Below are 11,077 nucleotides of genomic sequence, written 5' to 3'. Positions count from 1 at the left end.
TCCCTTCAGTCCCTGCTTCCTCCTCCCACAGCCTCAGCTCACCTGGAATCTCTTGGCCTCCACTCCCTTCTCCCAGCACTTATTCCCATTTCTCTGAACTTTCTTCCCTACTCTGAAATCAAGGAACCCACCACCACTCACGTTTTTTAGGGACTCTTTTGCTTTTTTCCCCCCAAGTGTTTAACATCAGCTGCTTTTATGCCTACTTTTCCCTCTCTGGGCGAGGAGAAGGGATTGTGACTCTTTGCTCTAGCTTGGGACCTGGCTAGCCTAGAGAAGCAGGTTGCCAGGATTTCACAGTCATTTCTGCTACTCCTTTGTCAGAATCTTATGCTGCAGCCTGTAGAGATGGAAATTCAGTGGGGGGTATCGTACATCCAAAAAAAGGAAGTAATAGCAAATTTTAAATTGATGGTAGGCGGATAAGTATTAAGAAAAAATCACAGTCTTCTCATACATTATCCCAGTCTAACTTCTAGCTAAAGAGTTAAAATGTTTAAATAAAAAATAAGAAAATAAATTTGCATTTTTAAGTGATCTCTGCCTTTTTGTTACAGGCTTGTTTGATTTCTTTATATTTTTTGCATAGGGATGCAGTCCTTTGTAGGATGAATGTATTGTAATGATCTTTCCTCATTTGTATTAACTCATTTTTAAAAGCATCTTCTTAGGTGGTTCATGAATTTGTTCAGTTCGTTGTGGTTTGGAGTTCAAGTCTCTTCCCTTCAGTGCCATTTCTGAGATTTTTCTAGCCCGTGTCTGTGCATCTTCTAGACCTGACGCTGTGACTGAGGCAAGAGCCGGTCTGTAGATATGCAAATCTGTGTGAATATTCATTTAGGCATTTGTGTGAAATGAGCTAACTTCCTTTGATTCGCATAACCTCTACTGTCCAGTTAAACTCTGCAAGCCATTTGTGAGTCTCTCTGTGTAGTTTCTGCAGATCCTAAGGTTTCTGACTCTCTTCTTCATCTGATAAAACTCAGCCCACCATCTTCCACAACAGTGTGCTTTGAAGCAGCCTGCCTTTTAGAGTATCTCCATCCTTTGAAGGGTCAAGCTGTAAAAATGCTCCATGTGAAAGAAGTTTTGGATATCTCGAGGAATACCCAGCTCGTTCATCTACGTGATCAAGAAGAAAATCGAGAAACCACCCCCATAAGAAACCCAGAGGCTCCAAGAGTTTCTCATCAAAACTTTAGGTCTTTTCAGCCCCTGTCGGTTACAGGACCTCACCAAGCTGTGAGCCAATTTCAGGAGCTCTGCTGGCGATGGCTGCAGCCAAAGAGCCGCACCACGGAGCAGATGATGGAGCAGCTGGTGCTGGAGCAGTTTCTGAACACGTTGCCAGGGGAGGTTCAGACATGAGCGAGGTCAAAGCAGCCCAAGAGCAGCAAGGAAGCAGGTGACCTGGTGGCAGAATTGATCCAAGCATGTGAGGAGGAAGGTGAGAGAGGGACTTTTTGAACTTTTGTTGTATGCCTGGCATGTAAGAGGGAGCTAAATAAAAACTTGTTCAATGAATGAATGAATGAATTTTGTAATCTCCAGTCTAATCTGCCTAATCCTATGTGAAATGAAAGAAACTTGAGATTTGGCTTTTGCTTTTCATGCTATTTTCGGAGAGTATGCCTTCTCTCTGCTCTGTTCCCCACCCTTCCACTTTTCATTTTGAGCCTAAACCTTAGTGTCAACACAAAACAATACACAGTCAAAAAAAAAAAAAAAAAGAGGGCATGCAGTGTGGGAGATAGGAGGCCCGAAATTTCAATTCTGTCAAAATTTGACTGGTGTCTTAGAAACTCAAAGTTACTCGATTGGAACTAAGGGCATCTCACTGGTGATAGAAGAAAGCCATTCACTCCCGATAGCCCTTTGGATGATATTGATACTAAAACCAAAGCTTTGTTTGTGTGTGTGTATATATATATATACATATATACTTATATATGTGTGTGTATATATATATATATATATATATATATATATATATATATGTATATATAGACAAGGAGAGAAAGGCAAGGGAACAAGATGGGGATGTGGACCAGTGGGATGGGTTGATTACATTGAAAAATATAAAGAATTAAATTTGAAATAAACATGAGGGTCATGTATGGCTGAATGGTGATGTATCAAGGATTATGATTAGTCCAGTTTTGTGCACCTGCATTCATTAAAAGAATTTGGAAGAGGCTAAGAAAATTTGGAAATCCCAGCAGTGGCCACAGAACTGGAAGAGGTCAGTCTTTGTTCCAATCCCAAAGAAAGGCAATGCCAAAGAATGCTCAAACTAAGGCACAGTTGCACTCATCTCACATGCTAGTAAAGTAATGCTCAAGATTCTCCAAGCCAGGCTTCAGCAATACGTGAACCGTGAACTTCCAGATGTTCAAGTTGGTTTTAGAAAAAGCAGAGGAACCAGAGATCAAATTGCCAATATCCGCTGGATCATCAAAAAAGCAAGAGATTTCCATAAAAACCTCTATTTCTGCTTTATTGACTATGCCAAAGCTTTTGACTGTGTGGATCACAATAAAATGTGGAAAATTCTGAAAGAAATGGGAATACCAGACCATCTGACCTGTTTCTTGAGAAACCTGTATGCAGGTCAGGAAGCAACAGTTAGAACTGGACATGGAACTACAGACTGGTTTCCAAATAGGAAAAGGAGTACGTCAAGGCTGTATATTGTCACCCTGCTTATTTAACTTATATACAGAGTACATCATGAGAAACGCTGGGCTGGAAGAAACACAAGCTGGAATCAAGATTTCCGGGAGAAATATCAATAACCTCAGATATGCAGATGACACCACCCTTATGGCAGAAAGTGAAGAAGAATAAAGAGCCTCTTGATGAAGGTGAAAGGGGAGTGTGAAAAAGTTGGCTTAAAGCTCAACGTTCAGAAAAGCAGGATCATGGCATCTGGTCCCATCACTTCATGGGAAATAGATGGGGAAACAGTGGAAGCAGTGTCAGACTTTATTTTTTGGGCTCCGAAATCACTGCTGATGGTGACTGCAGCCATGAAATTAAAAGATGCTTACTCCTTGGAAGGAAGGTTATGGCCAACCTAGATAGCATATTTAAAAGCAGAGACATGACTTTGCCAACAAAAGTCCATCTAGTCAAGGCTATGGTTTTTCCAATGGTCATGTATGGATGTGAGAGTTGGACGGTGAAGAAAGCTGAGCGCCGAAGAATTGATGCTTTTGAACTGTGGTGTTGGAGAAGACTCCTGAGAGTCCCTTGGACTGCAAGGAGATCCAATCAATCCATCCTAAAAGAGATCAATCCTGGGTGTTCACTGGAAGGTCTGATGTTGAAGCTGAAACTCCAATACTTTGGCCACCACATGCGAAGGGTTGACTCATTGGAAAAGACCCTAATGTTGGGTAGGATTGGGGGCGGGAGGAGAAGGGGACGACAAAGGATGAGATGATTGGATGGCATCACCGACTCGACGGACATGGGTTTGGGTGGACTCCGGGAGTTGGTGATGGACAGAGAGGCCTGTTGTGCTGCGGTTCATGGGGTTGCAAAGAGCCGGACACGACTGAGCGACTGAACTGAATAGTAAACATGTTGGACACTTAAAATGTACTACATTGTAAATATTCTATAATAGTGTTTTACCTCTCTTAGTAGTTCTTGAGATAGGTATTACCCTCCTTCCACAGATGAGAAGACAGAGGCACAGGGAGATTGAATAACTTACCTGTGAACGTGTTCGTCGTTCAGTCGTGTCTGACTTTTTGACCCCATGGACTGTAGCCTGCCAGGCTCCTTGCCAGTGGAATTCTCCATGCAAAAAGACCGGAGTGGTTGTCATTTCTTTCTCCAAGGGATTACGTCTGAGCCACCAGGGAAGCCCAACTTGCCTGTGGTCCACAATTATTAAAATTAGTAATTGGCAGTAAGGATTCAGACCTCCGTCGCTGGCTCCAGAGTCTGTCATCTTATTAATCGTGGCTGTTAATACTGCCTCCATCGGACATAGGGCATATGGTCCCACAGAATTTTTAAACTTGGTCAAAGACACAGCCTTTGATGGAGCTGAAATTCAAGAGAGGGGAAAGAGCTTGCTAGGGTATGAGAAGAAACTATAGAATAGTGAAAGGTACTCTTGGAAAGAGACCACAAACAAGGAAGGACTTCAGGTTTCCTGAGGGAAGGTGGTGGTTGTCTTCTAGATCCCTGAGTGAAAAAGATGTAGTAATAAGAGTTGTCGTCTTTTTTTTTTTTTTTTTTTACTACCTGCTTTGTGCCCCACACACAGCAGGTGTTTAACCCTTATAGGTGCCTGTAGAATTAGAGAGATCTTTGTAATTTTCATGTTACAACTGAGAAACTGATGTTCTCTGGTGACTAAATAGATGGTGAAGCTAGGACCATTGATACAAATGTAGAGGGAAGGTTTACTTTATTTGGAAGGCACTGAAAATCCATGGAAGCATTTAGAGGTGGGAGGTAACCAAACCTCTTTTCTGGAATTGCCACAGTGAGCTGAGAAATGATTTTTTTGGTTTTTCTCTTGTCATAGGAAGTGCTGCTTCTGCCCATGGCAGGTGAGGGGTTGGCAGGCTACTCTCTGTGTCTGTGGGTGCTGCCAGACTGGACTCAACTCTGTGGTTATTCCTTCTCCCTTCTAGGTTTCTCTGCTCAGAACTGTGTCCTTGCAGAAGAGAGAAACACAAAACACCACCAAAAGAAGGACACAATGATGTCTGACAGGAAGCCATTTGTTAGATCTCAGGTGAGTCAGGTTTTCTTCTGACTTAGTTCTGCAGTGTGAGGAGCTCCCCTTTCTGATTTCTAGACCTCCTCTATCTAATTAAACATCCTCATTTCCTTAAAGTCTTTATGTAAACTTTACCTAACTGAGCCTTTCTTTCCCAGGCTTCTGTATCAGAATTTTCTTCTGACTCTTTGTATTTGATTTCCTGCTTTTTCTCACACTTATTGCCACCACCACATACCACATCTTTAATATTTTCTCTCTTTTCCTGTCTATTGAATTAATTTTTCATTGTTTATTGTTCCATTATCTCCCCACTTTTGACTTAGTCAAAGCAACCCTCATGTGATTTGTACTACTATTATGCTCCTTTTTATAGATGAAATAACTGTTGTGAATTTTTAAAAATTTGCTCCTTAATGTTCTTGTTAAATCATGTTTTGAAACCTAGAAGAAGCTAATGTGTTGCACTTGCTTTAGAAAAAAATTCATGGGTGAGGGGAAGGCGTTTGACAGTTAGGAAAAGAAAGTGTTTACAAATGCTCCTTGAGGAAGAGCTAAGGGGAAGAGGGGTGAGAAACATTGTTCCAGGTGATCTGTTCCTGAGAATAGCCCTCTTTCCCTACAGTGTCTGTGTCTAGGATCTCAAGTGAAGATGCCCTCAGAGATGACTGAGGTAATAAAAGAGAATTTGTAAGTGGGTGGATTGTGACAACATGGGGGGCATCTGCCCCATCTAAGGGGCAGCTATGTTTCAGCATCAGCTGATGGCGCCATGTGAGAATGTGGACCCTGATGCCTAGATCTTCTGATTTTTTAAAGTGAAGTCAAAAAATCCAGCTAATAATATGAATTATACTAATATTTTGGTGTTGGCAACTAACAAATTTTGAAGAAAGAATAAAGAACACATGTGAGCCAAATAAACCCCTTTATAAAAGCTGGGCAGTCAGTACATGCTCTCTAGTTCGTTGATCTGCATAATGTTTCCATGAAAACACAAAAGACGTATATTACTAAAATGGGTATCATGGTCTTCAGTAGTCTTCCAATACCTGCTTCTTACATTCACCTTTCTGTTACCAAGAATGTTGCATGTAATTGTAATTACTTAGTTTGTATTACTGGATTATTCTGAGGTTTGATTATGTGTGTGTTAGTCGCCCAGTGATCACGGCATCTGTTGCCATCACGTCATGGCAAATAGATGGGGAAAGAGTGGAAACCGTGGCTGACTTTATTTTTGGGGGCTCCCCAATCACTGCAGGTGGTGATTGCAGCCATGAAATTAAAAGACACTTACTCCTTGGAAGGAAGGTTATGACCAACCTAGACAGCGCATTGAAAAGCAGAGATGTTCCTTTGTCAACAAAGGTCCATCTAGTCAAGGCTATGGTTTTTCCAGGAGTCATGTATGATTGTGAGAGTTGATTGTAAAGAAAGCCAAGTGCCAAAGAATGGATGTTTTTGAACTGTGGTGTTGGAGAAGACTCGTGAGAGTCCCTTGGACTGCAGGGAGATCCTTCCAGTCCATCCTAAAGGAGATCAGTCCTGGGTGTTCACTGGGAGGACTGGTGTTGAGGCTGAAACCCCAGTCCTTTGGCCACCTGATGTAAAGAGGTGATGCACTGGAAAAGAACCTGTTTCTGGGAAAGATTGAGGGCAGGAGGAGAAGGGGATGACAGAGGATGAGATGGTTGGGTGGCACCACCAACTCCATGGACATGAGTTTGGGTAAACTCCGGGAGCTGGTGATGGACAGGGAGCCCTGGCGTGCTGCAGTTCATGGGGTCGTAAAGAGTCGGACACGACTGAGTGACTGATCTGAACTCCACTGAACTGAGTTGCTCAGTTGTGTCTGACTCATTGCAACCGCAGGGACTGTAGCCTGACAGTCTCCTATGTCCATGGAATTCTCTAGGTGAGTATACTAGAGTGGGTTGCCATTCCTTTTTCCATGGGATCTTCATGACTGAGGGATTGAACCTGGGTCTCCTGCATTGCAGGCAGATTCTTTACCATCTGAGCCACCAGGGGAGCCCCAATATCATCATACATTTATCTCTTCTACCATAAATGAGTGTTTGGGTCTTGCCTAGATTTTGGAGGTTATAAGACAGTACACATGAGCAGATACACCTAGGAAGAGGTATATTTCTGGACCCAAAAGTGGTTTACCAATTTACATTTCCCTGGTGGCTCAGACGATGAAGCATCTGCCTGCAACGCGGGAGACCTGGGTTCAATCCTTGGATCGAGAAGATCCCCTGGAGAAGGAAATGGCGACCCACTCCAGTACTCTTGTCTGGCAAATTCCATGGATGGGGGAGCCTGGTAGGCTGCAGTCCACGGGATCGCAAAGAGTCACACACAACTGAGCTCACACACAACTGAGCAACTTCACTTTTAGCATCTTTAAAGAGGTCTCAAAAGCCCACATTCTAAGATTTTCGTTGATGGCTCAGTCAGTAAACAATCTGCCTGCAGTGCAGGAGACGGAGGTTCAATCCTTGGTCAGAAAGATCCCCTGGAAAACAAATGGGAACCTGCTGTGTAGTATTCCTGCCTTGGAAATCCCATGGACAAAAGAGCTTGGCCACAGTGGATGGGTCTCAAAATTTTGAGTCAGGCACGACGGAGCAACTACACCACCACCACCACCAAGAGTCCCCCTTCTCGACAGTATTTGGTATTGTCCAACGTCTTAATTTTTGTCAGCTGAATGAGTATAAAGTCATACTTTGTCATTTTGAAATGCATTTTCTTATTATAAGATTGGCCATCTCTGCATATTTATGAGCTGTTTGTGTTTTGTGGATGAGTCACTGAGGCTTAACCTATCCACACTCACAGAGCTTGTAAGAGAGAACCAGAACGTAAACCCAACTGTCTCTTTTTCCTGGGATTGGGGTATACTGCTCAGCTTTTATTTGCATTTTTCTCTCTTTATTAAGGAACTTAAAAGGATCTTTCTCCTCCCACACAGATCTCTAGAAATTCGCAGCAGGAGCTGGCTTTGAAATATTCCCACTTCTCTCAAACTTCAAGACAAAAGAAAGATATGCTTATTTTTTCTCATTCTTTTCTATGTTTTAAATTATGAAACTATGATAACACATTTACAGGAGGCTTGGAGAGTTCAGAACAAAGTTACATATAGTTCCACTATGTGGTGGTTGGTGGTTTAGTCGCTAAGTCATGTTGAGTTCTTGTGACTGCATGGACTGTAGCCTGCAAGGTTCCTCTGTCCATGGGATTCTCCAGGCAAGTATACTGTAGTGGGTTGCCATTTCCTTCTCCAGGGGTCTTCCCGACCCAGGAATCAAACCCAAGTCCCCTGCATTGTAGCGAGATTCTTTACCAGCTGAGATATGAGGGAGCTATGGGGGAAGTTCTACTATAAATTACAATTATGTTTTAGTAGATAAATTACAATTTTCAGGTGGACTTTCAATATCAAACTCAAAAAATTAATGGAATGAATAAAGGTAGAAGTCTATAGTAGATCTGAAAAGCAGTATGAACCAATTGAACATAACTTCAGATTTATATAGTTTTCACACAACAAGAGAGGCCAAATTGTGTTCAAGTTCCCATGGACTATAAACTAGGAGACCCTGGAACATATCCTGGGACATAAAGTGCAAAAGTTTCATGGCCTGAAGGTATTGAAATCATATACAGTCTGTTCTCGTATCACTGTGGAATTATGTTAGAAGTTAATACCAAAAGATGTTGGAAAATAAGCCACATATTTTCAAGTGCAGTGTGACGTTTCCCAAGAGAGATCTTTGACTTAGCCATCGAAAGCCTCTATAAAGTTAGAAGACTGAAAGAAACAAGAGGGTGATTGCAGAGAAGAAAACATTTTAATGAGAAAGACTTAAAGGAAAGAAAGCCTAGTAGGTCCCTGAAACCTTTGGATTAGAGTCTTTCTGCTTGTCTGAATGTGTGCTTCATGGTCAGTCCCCTCTTATCAGATACCTTTCCCCCTCTTTGGGATAATTCCGGATTTCAATCATTTAGGAGTATATCTGGTATTTCAGGAATTGGTGACTTTCGAGGATGTGACTCTGGACTTCAGTCCAGAGGAATTACCCTACCTCAGTGCTTCTCAGAGGAAGCTCTACCGGGAGGTGATGCTGGAAAATTACAGGAACCTGGTCTCCCTCGGTAAGCTGTGATGACCAAAATTGTTTCCAGACACTGGCATATGTCCCTAGTGGCAGAATCTTTGGAAACAGGCTTTATTTTTCTTGTGTGTAAATTTGCACTTGCCTGTTATCTCAGAGCCTTTAGAAACAAGGCTGGGAGTTCCTGAGGGTACAGGACAGAATCCCCAAGTTATAAGTCTCCTTCTTCAACAGGGTACCAGTTCCCTAAACCTGACATTATCTCACAGCTGGAAGAGGAGTCACACGCTAGGGAGGAAGACGGGAGCGCAGTGACATGTCCCGGTGAGAACGGGATCCTGGAGAGAAAACCCTGCTCAGTGAGCAGGGGCTGGGAGCTGGTCCTCAGAGCCCACTCAGCTTAGGGAGAGGGCCGGTAGGTGCTTTCACCTTAGGGGCTCGTGTGGCCACGCCACATCATGCTCACTCAGTACTTCTTTTGTCTCCTCTCTGAAGCTCATCTCTTCCTCTCCTGCTCAGCTCCAGGGAGGCCAGTTTTCCTATCCTCTAATGTTCAAGCCCCTGCATTCATTTGTGCCTTTCCCCTGACAGCTAGAAATCAGAGGTCTTTCCTCTGTCACTGAGACAAGCGAAAACCTTGGTGTGATACCACTGCTCTTTCCAGCCCTCAGGGAGTTGACTTTATAAAGCACACATCAGGTCCTTACCACTCCCAAAAGAAAATCCAGACTTCTAGCAAAACATTTAAATCCATCCCAGTCTGGCCCAAAAGTCACATCCAGCTTCATCTCTCATAGATATTCCTAGTAGAACCCTATATCGCTGCTCCCCAGGACTGTGTAGTTTCATAGTCAGTGTCTGCTCAGAATAAGATTGCCGCCCATTTGACTGCTTGCTGAGCCCTAATGCCTTCCCCTGCCTGATCTTTTTCTGTTCCCAAATGAAATTCCCCAAACTCTCCTTTTGTACATTTATAGCCTGATTAGAGTCTCTATACAGACTTATGAACATCCAGGTGGATAACGCTTTGCTCAGAATCAGCATTTAGTAAATGTTGAATTGAATGGGTAAAACGAGAGATTGGGAGCCAAGAAAAGAGTTGAAATTCTCTTGCTTTGTTCTGAGTGAGAAGGTGTTGACCAGGGTACTCCAGTGTTTCCCCAATAGTCCTACAGAATTATAATAGGGGTTCTTTACCAGAAAAAAAAAAAGTGTTGCCTAACAAGATCAGTTCGAGAAATGCTACGTCTTACATCTCCCCTCTTTGAGATCTGAGATGCTGGTTAAGGGATCTGAAGAGGCCTACAAGAGTGAAAGCTGACTTGCATCGTACGGTATCTCCCGGATTGACCTGACAATAGAATCCCTTTATGGCCACAGTTATATTAGTTCCTCCACACCGGAGTGATGTACCAAGCATGGTCTGGAAGTTTCAGCCAAACCCCAGTCCCCCCTCTTTCTCTGGTTTCCTTCTCATTCTCTTGTCGGTGCCTCTGGCATCTTTGTCAATGTTCAGTCCTCCTAGATGGTCTTTTCTATCAAGCATGGTCTGGAACTTGCAGCCAAAACCCAGTCCCCCCTCTTTCTCTGTCCATAAGTGCATGGATTTATCTCTGGGATTGCTATTCTGTTCCATGGATCTATGTGTCTCTCTCTGTGCCAGTCCCATACTGTCTTGATGACTGTTGCTTTGTAGTATAGCCTGAAGTCAGGCAGGTTGATTCCTCCTATTCCATTCTTCTTTCTCAAGATTGGCTCTTCGAGGATTTTTGTATTTCCATCCAAATTGTGAAATTATTTGTTCTACTTGTCTGAAAAATACCGCTGGTAGCTTGATAGGAATTGCATTGAATCTATAGCTTCCTTAGGGTAATGTGCTCGTTTTCACTATATTGATTGTTCTGATCCATGATCACGGTATATTTGTCCATCTATTTGTGTGTTTGATTTCTTTCATCAGTGCTTTATAGTTTTCTATATGTAGGTCTTTTGTCTCTTTAGGTAGATTGAGTTTTGTTTTTTGTTTTTGTTTTTTATTTTATTTTATTTATTTATTTTTTAAATTTATCTATTTTAGTTGGGGGCTAATTACTTTACAATATTGTAGTAGTTTTTGCCATACATTGACATGAATCAGCCATGGGTTTCCATGTGTTCCCCATCCTGATCCCCCCTCCCACCTCCCTCCCCATCCCATCCCTCT

The 11,077-nt window shown here is 42.6% G+C and overlaps 1 pseudogene; it reads left to right on the top strand.

The window, feature by feature from the left end:
- The first annotated feature begins 1,068 nt into the window (after window positions 1–1,068).
- Window positions 1,069–11,077, top strand: part of LOC145537692 (zinc finger imprinted 2-like) — a 55,583-nt pseudogene continuing 45,574 nt past the window's right edge.

Source organism: Giraffa tippelskirchi, chromosome Y (assembly GCF_054371585.1).
Source record: "Giraffa tippelskirchi isolate mGirTip1 chromosome Y, T2T-mGirTip1v1.2.pri, whole genome shotgun sequence".
NCBI lineage: Eukaryota > Metazoa > Chordata > Mammalia > Artiodactyla > Giraffidae > Giraffa > Giraffa tippelskirchi.
The sequence above is the reverse complement of the archived record's forward strand: the minus strand, read 5'-3'. Positions and strand labels throughout refer to the sequence as shown.